General features: G+C 35.5%; 1 pseudogene; it reads left to right on the top strand.

The window, feature by feature from the left end:
• The first annotated feature begins 2,241 nt into the window (after nucleotides 1–2,241).
• LOC114739398 (dynamin-related protein 4C-like) lies at nucleotides 2,242–4,298 on the top strand (annotated as a pseudogene).
• Nucleotides 4,299–14,827: the final 10,529 nt, after the last annotated feature.

Genomic DNA, 14,827 nt, shown 5'->3' on the forward strand with positions numbered 1-14,827 from the left:
ATAAAGAAAGCCCTTTTCCGTCAAAAAACAAAAGACTAAAACAAAGCTCTCGCGTTAAGTCTCTGTGCTTATTTTGGCCCAAAAAAAAAGGTCTCCGCCCATTTCAAGTTGGTGTACGGAAGATGACGTGGACACTAAGGTAAGACAACGGGGAAAGAAAACCTCACATGGTTTCCGTCACATAAAGTGATCTTTGCGTGTATTTTTTTTTTTAATAGAAGGCATCCAACACATTAAAATATTTTTTTTACATGAATATAACATTCTAAAAGGTTAATATAATTTTGGTTTTGATTTTTTAAATTTCAAACTATAAGTTTTACTTCCTTAAGTTTTTTTTAAATATTGGTCCTTATAATTTAATAAAAATATAAACCATTTTATCCATTAAGAAACCAAAACCTATATTTTTTTTTTTTGCCAAAACCAACACTTATGATTTAAAATTTGAGAGAACTAAAACTAAAATCAGAACAAACTTAGGAGACAAAAAATTATATTAATCCTATTTGAAAATATTTTGTGGTACATTTTAAAGTGTTTTTAGGTGCATCTAGTATCCAATTGACTTATTTAAAGAGATTAAAAAAGTTATTAAATTATTTTAAAATATTTATATTTATTATTTTTATCTAAACTAATTTTTTTACTTGTAAATTAATGTATATCAAAGAGATCATATAGCATATGCTAATTAAGTAATTTAGTACTCCTTAAGTTCTTAATGTAGGATCTAATTATTAAATTATTCTTGGTTTTTAATATAAGACCTATTTTTCATATTTATCAATTTTTTTAAATTACCTTTATTACTACTCCGTCGACTATAATCAAGATAATGGAGGATATTAAAAAAAATAATTATAATATTTTAGGAAAAACATGTCATATTTTTTATAATTAACTAACTTGTTTAACTTTCTTAATCTAATCAAATTAGTTAAATAACTTTTACACTAAAAACCGAAGAAATAACTTTATTAATCTCTCCAAATTAGCTAATTGATTCTTAAATTAAGGACCAGGTAGTATTTTTTTAGTGCAATTTTATGCTTAGCAATTTCGAGTGCTTAATGCATTAAAAAAATAATTTAGAGTACTGAAAGCACTTAAAATGGTATTCTAGGGTGTTGGACACAACAAAATATGATTTAGGGTGTTAAATATATTTAAAAAATATTTTAAGATATTAGATGTACAACAAAATATTTTATTTAGGATAATAGATGTATAATACTTTACGATACTTTACCCACCTTAACCTTTTGTATTTTTGTGGATTAAGAATTTTGCATATACATGGTTATGTTAATTGACACTGATGAAAAGTACACGTGAGTTTTATGTCTGCATGTGTGTATACATTGCCAACGTAGATATGAGAATAGATAAGCAGAATATTTCACAGTTTAGGCACCACACATAAAATAATTTTTAAAAAAATTGATAATTATGTACATTGACAAAAATATTCCTTTCATTCTAGACAAATATAATCTGGAGATAGTCATATGTAGCCCGAAAATGGAATTAGCTCTAATATTATACTACCTCCGATCCTTATTATAAGACCCCGTTTGACTTTTTGTTTGGTTCTAATTATAAGACCTCAATCCATTTTGTCTCTCATATTTATGTATTTTTTTTTTCCAAAATAATCCTTCTAATAATGATAGTTCTAGTCAATACACTTAATTAGTAAGGATATTTTAGGAATGACAACACTTATTTATTACAAATAACTAACTTAACTTACTTCCTTAATCTCCTCAAATAAGTCAATTGGGTCTCATAATTAGGACCGGAGGTAGTATCTTTAAAGTGTTTAATTCTATATTTGATTTAGTTTGCTTGGAAAACTCTTAATATCACAAATGGCTATACTACTATAACTTTGTAATTCATTCCAACATTAGTAATACTGTGTTATTAAATATACGAGAACATTACATCAGATACAATGCGAAGTTACCACCTATAGGAAGTCAAGTCACTAAAGTTCCCCCCCATCTCTTTTGTCTTTCCTTGCGGAGTAAGTCACCAAAAGGCATCAATAATCCCAGCTCCCTCTTTCACTGAGAAAATTCCAAACGCGTTCATCTGAATCATTGTTCTAAGCCACCCATTACTATATAAACCCCCATCTTCCGAATCATTGTCCACAATGCACACCTTCTCTACCCCTTCAAACGTCTTCTCAGTTTTCTGCAAACTCTATACTCATAAAAGCACGCAACCAAAATGGGAAGGTATTCTGTCGAAGATTTTCTTATTCAGAAGCTAAACTCTTTGTCCTTCGACCCAAATCAGCAACCTCAGAAGTCCGATGGTGACATTCTTCCACCCATTGTCTCTTCCTACAATGAGAAGATCCGACCAATTCTTGACGCTGTGGAGAACCTCAGACGCCTTAACATCACCAAAGAAGGCATTCAGCTTCCAAGCATTGTCGTTGTCGGTGACCAGTCTTCTGGCAAGTCCAGTGTCTTGGAATCTCTCGCAGGAATCAGTTTGCCACGTGGGCAAGGAATCTGCACGAGGGTGCCCTTAATTATGAGGCTCCAAAACCACCCTCTGCCAGAGCCAGAGCTTGTCTTGGAGTATAATAACAAAAATGTATCAACAGATGAACAGCATGTCTCAGATGCTATAAACATAGCCACTGAAGAGCTTGCAGGGACGTCCAAAGGGATTCGCAATACCCCTCTGACTTTGCTGGTGAAGAAAAATGGTGTTCCTGATCTCACCATGGTGGACTTGCCAGGAATAACCAGAGTTCCTGTTCACGGACAGCCTGAGAATATTTATGACCAGATCAAAGACATGATCATGGAGTACATCAAACCTGAGGAAACTATCATTTTGAATGTTCTCTCAGCTACTGTTGATTTTCCAACCTGTGAATCCATTAGGATGTCACAGAGTGTTGACAGAACTGGTTTGAGAACTCTGGCTGTTGTAACAAAAGCAGATAAGGCTCCCGAAGGATTGCGAGAGAAGGTTACTGCTGATGATGTAAACATCGGTCTTGGTTATATTTGTGTGAGGAATCGAATTAATGATGAGTCCTATGAAGATGCTCGAAGGGAGGAAGCTATGCTGTTCCAGAGTCATCCTCTTCTGTCAAAGATAGACGAATCCATGGTGGGTGTACCTGTTTTGGCTCAGAAGCTAGTTCAGCTTCAAGCTTCAATTATTTCCAAGACACTTCCAGAAATGTTAAAAAAATCAACGAGAAGCTCAATTCTCAGCTTTCTGAGTTGGAGAGCTTACCGAAAAACCTAACTTCCACTGGTGATGCTATGGCTGCTTTCATGCATATAATTAGCTCGGTGAAGGAGTCACTCAAGAAAATTCTAATCAGAGGAGAATTTGACGAGTACCCAGATGACAAAAGCATGCATTGCACGGCTCGCTTGGTTGAGAAGCTGAACAATTACTCAAAAGATCTTCATGAATGTCCAGAAAGCAACCACAAAAAGAATTTTCTCACGGATGAAATAATGCTCATGGAGGAAGCCAAGTGGATAGGCCTCCCAAACTTCATGCCTCGCACGGCTTTTCTGGCTTTATTGCGGAAGAAAGTCGAAGGAATCTCGTCGAGGCCGATTCAGCTTGTTGATGATGTGTGGGACTATCTGGAAAAAGTGGTGATTGGAGTCATCAACCGCCATTCAGAACACTATTATCAGCTTCAGAGGTGGACATGCAGAGCAGGAGAAAATATGATTGCTCGAATGAGAGAGTATTCAAAGAAACACGTAAAGGAGGCCATCGAAATGGAAAAGCTGACAGATTACACTTGTAATCCAGAGTACATGACTGAATACAGTAATCTGATGGCTCAGCAGTCTTCTTTTGTTGAACTTGTGCGCCAAGGTCATAGTGCTGCAAATATTAATGGTCTTGGAAACGACATAGAGATTGGTCATCTGGGACCGCACATGGAAGTTCTGAATCAAGCTTATGACATGAAGATGAGAATGATTGCTTATTGGAGGACTGTGCTGAGGAGGCTCATTGATTCCATAGCCCTGCACCTGCAGTTCAGCATCAACAATCTGATAGATAGGGAGTTGGAGAAGGAAATCACTGCATGTTTCACGTCTTCAAGTTTTGGAGGAATTGAAAGCTTGCTGGAGGAGTCGCCTTCCATGGCTGGCAAGCGTTCGATGCTCAGTCGAAGTGTTGAAGTTCTCAGAGAAAGTAAGGAGGTAGTTTCTAACATCATGGACAACACTTCTCGTTCCTGAGGTCAAGTGCTCTGACATGTGTGGGTTTATCCATTCTATGTATCAGTTTCAGCGTGTTTCTGTAATATTTTCTGTTTTAATTTGAAGTGATGGTATTGCGTTTCTGACATATTTTTCTTTTTTAATCTGAAAGTGATGGTACTGTGTTTCTGTAATATTTTTCTGTTTTAATTTGAAGTGATGGTGTCGTTCCAGTTTTCTCGCCCCTTCCTAGAAAAGAAGCACAAATGCTGTTATCAAATGTCCGTGATTAAAATCAGTTAAGATTGCTTTATGTTTTTCATTACCTCGTTGGGTCAAACTTCCACATTTGATTTGCTGTGTAATTTAATTTTGCATGACAGTTCTGTGCTGCTTCTTTGCGTAGCAACTGGGAAGTCTGCCTTTTCACAGGCATATCCCCACTTAAGAAATCTAAAGTTTTCAATCATAGTCCTCCCAAAATATATTTTTTTCCTCCAACGGGACATCCAACTATTTAAATTTTCTTTATTATATAATTATGATTATTTATCTATTATTGAAATCATCAATAAATCTTTTTAAAAAAAAAAGGGAACTGAATACAAAAGCATGAGAAGAAATTAAAAAGAACAACTAAAAAACACCGATACCAAGAGAGGAACCCATTGTTTATGGCTAGTGAATAATTCTGCTTTATATAAGTTTTGTTATTGATTTTAAATTGAAACCAATAATTCACATACTATTTTTTCGTGAGGACAATGTATCCCGGCTGGCTAGTGATACCACATGTATATGTTCCTCCCCGGGGGGGGGGGGGGGTGTAGATATATGAGGCATGCAGATATGAAGCAAAAAAAATGCATGTGTGTACACACACACAACCTCCGATTCTTAGTATAAGATCTCGTTTGATTTTTATTTTAGTTCTAAATATAAGACCTCAGTCCATTTTGTCTTTCTTATTTATGTATTTTTTTTAAGGCAGTTCTTCTGGTAATAGTAGTTCTAACCAATACACTTGATTAACAAGTATATTTTAGGAAAACAACATCTATTTATTATAAATAACTAACTCTGTTTGTTTTCTTATGAAGCAAAAAGTGAAAGACGCCCAAGTAAGTTACAAACTAGCGCTTGAATAAAAAGGTTTTAAAACACTAAATAATGAAGACCCTATTTTGAAATAAACAGAATTCACGAATTGTTTCAGATAATGAACTTACATGGGAAACCTAATCGTAGAATTGGTCACAAATCATTGCAAGATATAATAACATTTGCTTCTTTTTATTTTGAATCCTTTTTTTCTTTTTTCTTCCCCTAACTTAACAAGCAGAGTGATCTATAAATATTACTATCTCCGGTCCTAATTATAAGAGATAGTTGACTAATTTGAGGAGATTAAAAAAGTAAGTTGAGTTAGTATTTATTATGTAAATTTTCATATCAGTCCTCCCACTGAGCTTCGACCGCGATTGATCTTTTTGAAAAACATAAAAATAAAATAAGGGTATTAAGTTTTTTCACTCATAAAACTTAATTTCATTTTCATCCAAAGGGCTGAGTGAAGTTTCATAATTTTCTCCCTTTTAATAATTACTCCCTCAATTTCTGAACATCGGTCATGCCCTCTCCCTTGTCCAGATGGGCTCGGGCCTGGTTTTTATTAGTGGCCCAATGGGTTTTTTTTATAATTATATATGTAAAGGTAAATCATCCTACTGAGCCCAAGACCCAACTTGTTGATTTCCCTTTTTTTCCTTTTTTTTTTTTTCACCTGAGCACAGGTGGCAAGCTCTAAGCATTGAAGTACGCTGAAACCAGGGAAACTACTTATACCCGCCAAAAGCCTGGACTTGGCATTCTGGGTCTTTTTCTTTTCTAATATAAACTGTGGGGTATGATTTTACCCAAAAAATAATAATAAACTGTGGGGTATGACGGGGGTTGTATCAGCCCTCAATTTCAGATGGTTTGGTATTGTGTGTGCATATATTTTATTATTTTTGTTTTACATTCTTTAATTTTGTATTTAATATAATAGCAATAATAATTGATTTCATTTCTTTTTTTATTTCTTTTTAATTGCCATCTCTATTATTACTAATATATTATAGTCACTTTTATTTTTATAAATAATGTTTTGTGTAAATTCTCTTTTCTCAAATAATTACATGGTAAAATTTCATTTACCATGAAATAATTTTCTTTCCAAATATTTAAATTATAAGAATAAAAAAAACAGGATGTTACACTTCCAATTAATTCATTTTACTTTTTTATTGAAATTTTATTATTTAAAATAGTCACTTTGTATTTGGGAGATTATTAGGAAGATTTGATATATGTTTTAGATATTTTTAATTATCCTAAGAATCTTTTTAAATTTATCGGTAGCTTACATTTTTAGGATATTATTTTAGATAAATGAGTTGCCAAATAGGAACTTCAAGAATATTATTTATTTAATATTTTGTTACCATATCCTTGATTTAAAATTTAAATAGATGGCATATCTTCAGAATATTTTTCTTAATCTTTAAAGCCTCATTAGGGTTAGAAATTTAAAGAGACAATTGCATTGAGTTGTGATGAAGTAATCAATTTTATCAAGTCTTGAAGTTATGAATAAGAAGCTTCTTTTAGCAAGCATTTACTTGTGGGTATGTATTCTTAACAGAAACTTATATAGGTTAAGGTGCAAGTGGATATGATTAAAAGATGCCTTGACAGGTTTTGCCCTAGGCCTGGCCAAAAAGTTAGTCAAGCCAAAACACGGCTGTCCTTCTCCAATACTATGAATCGTACAAGAAGCCGGCAGATTAGTGAGCATTTAGGTTATACGAGCACCCAGGACTTGGGTAAGTATTTGGGAGTTTCCCTTCATTATGGGAGAGTAAAGAAGGAAACTTGCCAATTTTGCTATCCAAGCAACCCCACTCTATTCCATGCAGACTTGCCCAGTCCCTACGGCTATTTGTGAGGTGGTGGAGGAGCATGCTTGGGGTTTCCTGTGGGGCTACTCTAGTGAGTAGTGAAGAGTTCATCTAGTACATTGGGATGAGGTGTGTCCAGACAAGCAAAGAGGGGAGCTAGGAGTTGGACATTAATTTGGTGCTACAAAATAAAGCCTTCATGCTGAAAGCTGGGTGGGGTCTCATGAAAAAGCCGAATGATGACCTCTGGATTCGCGATATAAGAAACAAATACCACTGAAAAAAATGATCTTATACTGTTTATTGAGGAAGGATAGGCTCGTTTTAGGCTCTGGGTGGGTCTCTGCAAAAAGCGGGAGAAAGTCAAACAAGCTTCTAAAAACTGAGCAGGTTACGGGCAGAGGTGGCACTGAGATTAGAGATTGGCATGCACGGCTTGTGGGTGCTTGGATGCTGCATATCGGAGAGGGGGATGGAGGACATCAAACAAGGACGTCTTGTGTTTTCAGTGATTGTTCTGATGCTGTTCGTCTGATTGATGAGGGCTATAGTAATCTTTATGCCTAGGCGGGGCTGATCCAAGGCTGCCGCGAGATGACGAAGAGGGACTAGAGAGTAGACTGGTTTTGGCTGATAGGCTTGCAAAAAGAGGGCTTCTTCAACTCATTGGGTTTCATTCGGTGTTGCCTGATGATGTCTTCTATTTTCCTACCAGTCTAGACTAGTTTTTGCTTTCTCTTGTTATCAAAAAATATATATATATATATATAGGGTTAAGGTACACCCAGCACCCCGAACTATTTTTCCAGGTGCACTCAGTGTCCTAAAGTAATTTTTGGTGCATTCAGTGTCCCAAACTAATTAAAACAGTGCATTCATATCCCGGACTAACAGAAAAGTTAAGTTTGACCGTTAGTTGACCGAAAAATTTGACGTGACGGACACATAGGCAGCTGATGTGTATTATTTTGACGAGTTAAGGTACGCCTAGCACCCTGAACTATTTTTCCAGGTGCGCACAGTGTCTTAAAGTAATTTTTGATGCATCCAGTGTCCCAAACTAATTAAAATGGTGTGTCCACATCCCAGGCTAACAGAAAAGTCTCGTAAGACTGTTACCTTGCTGATTCAGCTGAAGGCTGACCAAAAAATCCTACATGGTGGGAACGCAAGTGTCTGATGTATATTATTTTGACTAAAGCTCCTGAGACATGCCCAGTGGCGGGAGGTGTTTTCTCAGAAGGCGATGACAATGTCGATGGAGTGACTAAGGGGAAGTTTACTGTGTTCTACGAGAAGGAAAGCAAATGTGAGTCGGTTGAGGAGTCAACAGAGATGAAGATGGAAGTGTGCTGTGACAGCGGTTGTAGTTTCAAATTGGAGTGGTGGAAGAAATGGGATAAAATGTTAAAGACGATGATGGAATTGAATGGGTGGTACATGTACTAGGATTTAAGAGGGTGGATGGTGGTCTTTCTTTTTTTTAAGTTTAAAAACTGGCAGAAGATAAATGTTAGAAGAGGAGGAAATAAATTGAATTTTCAGTCAAAATAATACATATCAGACGCCTGCGTGTCTGCCATGTAGGATTTTTCAGTCAACCTTCAGCTGAATCAACAAGATAATAGTCAAACGAGACTTTTCTGTTAGCCTGGGATGTAGACGCACCGTTTTAATTAGTTTGGGCACTAGATGCAACAAAAATTACTTTATGACACTGGGCGCACCTGGAAAAATAGTTCAAGGTGCTGGGCGCACCTTAACTCATCAAAATAATACACATTAGATGCCTACATCTCCACCACGTCAGATTTTTTGGTCAACTAACGGTCAAACTTAACTTTTCTGTTAGCCCGGGATATGGATGCACCGTTTTAATTAGTTTGGGTCATTGGATGCACCGTTTTAATTGGTTTGGGACACTGGATGTACCTGGAAAAATAGTTCGGGGTGCTGGGCGCACCGTTTTATATATATATATATATATATAAATCTACCTCAAAAGATTTTACTCAGGAACGGTGGGCATTTGGAAGTTTTTTTTCCTATGCCAATTTGCTCTGAAAATTTAAAATCATAATAATATTGACAGTTATTATTAAAAATATTAGTAGTCAATAGTACTATTTAAATGGTCAATGTTACTTTTTTAACGATGAGAGCAATATCACTATAATTTCAAGGGTTAATACAAATTTTAGTCCTTCAAATTTGGGCCCAATTTGGTATTGGTCCCTGAAATTTAAAACGTGTGGTATTGGTCCCTGAAATTATGTCCGTTTCAGACCGTTGGTCCCTGGCATCTTAGCACCGTTAAATTTTACTGACGTGGCGTTAACACAGTTAAACTGATGAGTTGGCATATGACATGGACATGATATTGGTCCCTCAAATTTGGAGCCATTTTGGTGTTGGTCCCTGAAATTTAAAACTGATGATATTGATCCCTCAAATTATATCTGTTTCTGGTCTTTGGTCCCTGATAGCTTTAGGCCCTCCTCTTTTTATCTATTCCTGTAGAACCCTCTGCTTGGCTGTTATCTAGTCTCAGCGGCTCTGATGGCTTGCTGGTCGTGCCTGCCTTTTTGTTGGAGTTGCTAGTGAGGTTCTTGTTGCTTTTTCTCAAGCTTCTTACTCTGATAATGGGCTTCTCTTTTTTCTTGGGAGGTTCATCACCATCTGTACTAGAAGAAGATGGCTTCAATAGGAGTGGTTTTGTATCTGAAGCCGGCTTCTTCTCATGAATTGTTAAGTCACCTTTTTGCCCAAAGGTAGCAAAGGAGGTAGAAGGTTTAGCTAAGAATGCAATGCGTTTCCTCCACACTAATATAGGAGCAGAAGCTCTATGTTTTGACAAAAGTGAACTCCAGATTGCATAGATTCTCTTCGACCATAGCCTTCAATTGCTCATGCCACATCATCAAGTTTTAGTTGCCAAGTCAAATGCCATATCATAGGTTAACAAAGTTAGAGCCAACTCAGATAAATTTGACGGCGTAAAGCTATCAAAAACCAATGCCCAGAAATAGATATAATTTGAGGGACCAATACCATCTATTTTAAATTTCAAGGACCAATACCAAAATGGCCTCAAATTTGAAGGACCAATACCATGTCCAGGTCATATGCCACCTATATGCCAACTCATCGATTAACGGTGTTAACGCCACGTCAGTAAAATTTAACGGTGCCAAGATATCAGGGACTAACAGTCTGAAACGGATATAATTTCAGGGACCAATACCACACGTTTTAAATTTTAGGGACCAATACCAAATTGGGTCCAAATTTGAGGGACCAAAATTTGTATTAACCCTAATTTCAAATACTCAGGTATTTAGTACTCTCAGGAAAAAACTTTTGGGGCAAATTAAATTTATACCTTAATCTTAGATACTTTCAGATGGTAAGGGTTTGATCAGTGCCTTTTATAGCTAATGATCCAGCGACAATCATGCAAATTCCTATAAGATTTTAGTTAATCAATTTTTTATTATTATTTTCCAGTCTTATATTTTGTAAATCTCACATCATAGAGGAGTCCTAATCACTTTGTGACTTATTCCTCAGGTTTTACATGTAATAGCTAATAAAAATTTTACTTTGGTCCTAAGAATATTTAATTCATTTTATTTTTTAAATTTGTAATTTTTTTCTTAATTCCTCTTTTTTGATTGTACATAACAAAAAAATCAATAAAGGAGTAGTTTTCTGTGGAAATTATATTAAAGGGTACTTTTAAGAAATCGATACACATTTTTTTAACAAATAATCAATTTGATTAATTTTTAATATTTGTAAATTAATTATCTACCTTCTACATTTATGTTCAAAGTAAAAATTTTATTCCCTCCCCCTCATTTTGAAGAGGCAAAGACATAATGGGACACCGCCAAAAGAATCTTGTGCCCTGATGAGGTTGAGAATCTGATCCTTAAATTTAGGGAAAATTTCACTGTAGGACCGCAGAAGACAATTAATATCAAAGAGCCCCCAAAACTTTCTGAAACCTCACTGCAGGACCAAGGGACCAATTTGATATTAATTTTTAGAGTGAGATTACAATAATACCCCTCCCTTTTTATTTTATTAAAAAATAAATATTTACCGGAGTTACTGTTCCGGCCACCGGAGGTCGGAGGTCCGGCCACCGGCGCTCAGGTGGCCGCCGTCGGGGTCCGGTCACCGGTGGCCGGAACAGTAACTCCGGCGGGACCTCCGGTGGCCGGAGTTTTTTTATTTAAAACAAAGTGGCCAAGGGAGGGTTTGAACCCAGGACCCCTTGGCACACCAAAAGACTTGTAACCACCAAGCCAAGCAACCCATTCAATCATAAAATGCAAATAAAACTACATATAACAAAATAAACGCAACAGTCCAAATGTAAGTGAACAAGTGAAATTAGACGATTTACAAGTGGAATTCAGAAATTTGCAACAAAAGTTAGGTAATTTACAAATAACATAATAGAAGTCATAACCCAAAATGCAAGTGTTTAGGTGTAAATGAGCAAGTAAAATTTGAAGATTTACAATAAAAGTTTATGGATTTACAACCCAAATTTGGCAAACACAAGAGAATTCACAACCCAAAATGTAAGTGTTTGAGTGTAAGTGAACAAGTGAAATTAGACGATTTACAAGTGGAATTCAGAAATTTACAACAAAAATTAGGCAATTTACAAATAACATAATGGAACTCATAATCCCAAATACAAGTGTTTAAGTGTAAATGAGCAAATAAAATTTGAAGATTTACAACAAAAGTTTATAGATTTGCAAGTGAAATTCGACAATTTCACTTGCTCATTTACACTTAAACACTTGCATTTGGGGTTATGACTTCTATTATGTTATTTGTAAATTGCCTAATTTTTGTTGTAAATTTCTAAATTCCACTTGTAAATCGTCTAATTTCACTTGTTCACTTACATTCAAACACTTACATTTTGGGTTGTGAATTCTCTTGTGTTTACCAAATTTGGGTTGTAAATTCATAAAATTTTATTGTAAATCTTCAAATTTTACTTGCTTATTTGCACTTAAACACTTGCATTTGGGGTTATGACTTCTATTATGTTATTTGTAAATTGCCTAATTTTTGTTGTAAATTTCTAAATTCCACTTGTAAATCGTCTAATTTCACTTGTTCACTTACACTCAAACATTTACATTTTGGGTTGTGAATTCTCTTGTGTTTACCAAATTTGGGTTGTAAATCCATAAACTTTTATTGTAAATCTTCAAATTTCACTTGCTCATTTGCACTTAAACACTTGCATTTGGGGTTATGACTTCTATTATGTTATTTGTAAATTGTCTAATTTTTATTGTAAATTGCTGAATTACACTTGTAAATAGTCTAATTTCACTTGTTCACTTACATTCAAACACTTACATTTTAGGTTGTGAATTCTCTTGTGTTTGCCAAATTTGGGTTGTAAATCCATAAACTTTTATTGTAAATCTTCAAATTTTACTTGCTCATTTGCACCTAAACACTTGCATTTTGGGTTATGACTTCTATTATGTTATTTGTAAATTGCCTAACTTTTGTTGCAAATTTCTGAATTCCACTTGTAAATCGTCTAATTTCACTTGTTCACTTACATTTGGACTGTTGCGTTTATTTTGTTATATGTAGTTTTATTTGCATTTTATGATTGAATGGGTTGCTTAGCTTGGTGGTTACAACTCTTTTGGTGTGCCAAGGGGTCCTGGGTTCAAACCCTCCCTTGGCCACTTTATTTTAAACAAAAAAACTCCGGCCACCGGAGGTCCCGCCGAAGTTACTGTTCCGGCCACCGGTGACCGGACCCCGACGGCGGCCACCTGAGCGCCGGTGGCCGGACCTCCGACCTCCGGTGGCCGGAACAGTAACTTCGGTAAATATTTATTTTTTAATAAAATAAAAAGTGAGGGGTATTATTGTAATCTCACTCTAAAAATTAATATCAGATTGGTCCCTTGGTCCTGCAGTGAGGTTTCAGAATGTTTTGGGGGCTCTTTGAAATTATTTGCCTTCTGCGGTCCTACAGTGAAATTTCCCCTTAAATTTATTTACACGAGACCAATATAACGTAAATTTGATTTTGTTTTTCAACCTGACATATGACTGATATGACTGTCAAGAAAGAGCTCATCTTCCTCATACGGGTAATTTGATTTTTTTTTAAACATCAGCGTACTATTTTTACCTCAGTAAATATAAAATTATGTATTCTTTTATTTTTGTCTAAATTTAATGTTAAGGGTAATGCTCAAAGTGACGCTGAAGGGAATATATGTGTGTGTGTGTAATGAAATAAATAAAATTAGAGCATGGTGATGCTCTGACGAGGAAAAGCGGTGGTGAGAGAAAAAGAAGGATAAAAAGAAGGGAAAATTTCACTGAAGGACCGCTGAAGGCAATTAGTTTCCAATAGCCCCCAAAACAATCTGACAAGTCACTGCAGGACCATGGGGGTGAATTGATATTAATTTCAAAACTAAAAAGACAGTGTTGCCCCTCAAACTATTACTCTGAAATTTGAAGTCTTCTCTCTCTCTCTCAACTCCCGATATCTGAAGCCCCTCTCGCTCACTCTCTAAAAATTCTAGTTCATGCAGTGAAGGAGATCGTTCACCTCACTGTCGCTACTGTTGTGGTGAGGAAAGATTTTGCCATCGTCATTGCTCTGCTGCGGAGAGCCTTCGTTGTCGCCCTTGCTCTAGCAACGAGAGCCTCCATCACCGCTCCTGCAAGTGTTGGACGAGAGCCTTTTGTGTAGATATGAAGCTGGTTAAACTAGAAAAGCTTGCAGGAACGCGAACTCTACATGAATTTATTGCTGAATACAGTTTGTTTTTATTTTAATAAACAGCTATTTTTGTGTACATATGAACCTCAATATGTATTTTTGGAATGGTTCACGAAGTGGTTATGACAATCCGTGAGTTGAAATCTATTTTGTATGGCTATGAATAGATGGAGAATTTCATGATGGTACTTAGAGGTAAACTGCCCTAAGTACTGAACTGAAACTAGCTAGCAACTATATAAATGTGTGAACAAATTAATCGACTTGCAAATGGACGTATTTTTATTGTTAATGCATGTATTCATATTGCAAAGTTCCTAATTCCACTTGTAAACAGTCACTTCTAGATTTGTGAATTGACGTGTTTAACTTTTTAAATGAAATAAATCTACTTGCAAAAGGACGTATTTCTATTGTTAACGAGTGTATCCGTGTTGCAAATTTCCTAATTTCACTTGTGAACCCTCACTCCTAGGCTTGTGATAAACTTTTTCAATTGAACTAGCCATTTGTAAATGGATGTGTTATTCTTATTAATATACAAATCCTATTTGCAAATTTTCTAATTTTAGTTGTAAATGATCCCTCCCAGTCTTGTGAATAATTATATTCAACTTATTGAATTCAACTAGCTCACTTGTAAATCGACAAATTCTTATTGTTAATATACTTATCCTTCTTGCAAATTGTTTGACTCTAGTTGCAAATAGTCCCTCCCAAACATGAATTATCATGTCCAACTTCTAGAATTCAACTAGATCACTTGCAAATAGACGGGTTATTGTTGTTAATATGCATATTCATATTGCAAATTACCTAATTCCACTTGTGATTAGTGCTCCTCAGACTTGTGAATAATCATGTATGACTTT

Source organism: Neltuma alba, unplaced genomic scaffold (assembly GCF_004799145.2).
Source record: "Neltuma alba isolate B1F8T4 unplaced genomic scaffold, ASM479914v2 tig00002822_pilon, whole genome shotgun sequence".
Taxonomy (NCBI): Eukaryota; Viridiplantae; Streptophyta; class Magnoliopsida; order Fabales; family Fabaceae; genus Neltuma; species Neltuma alba.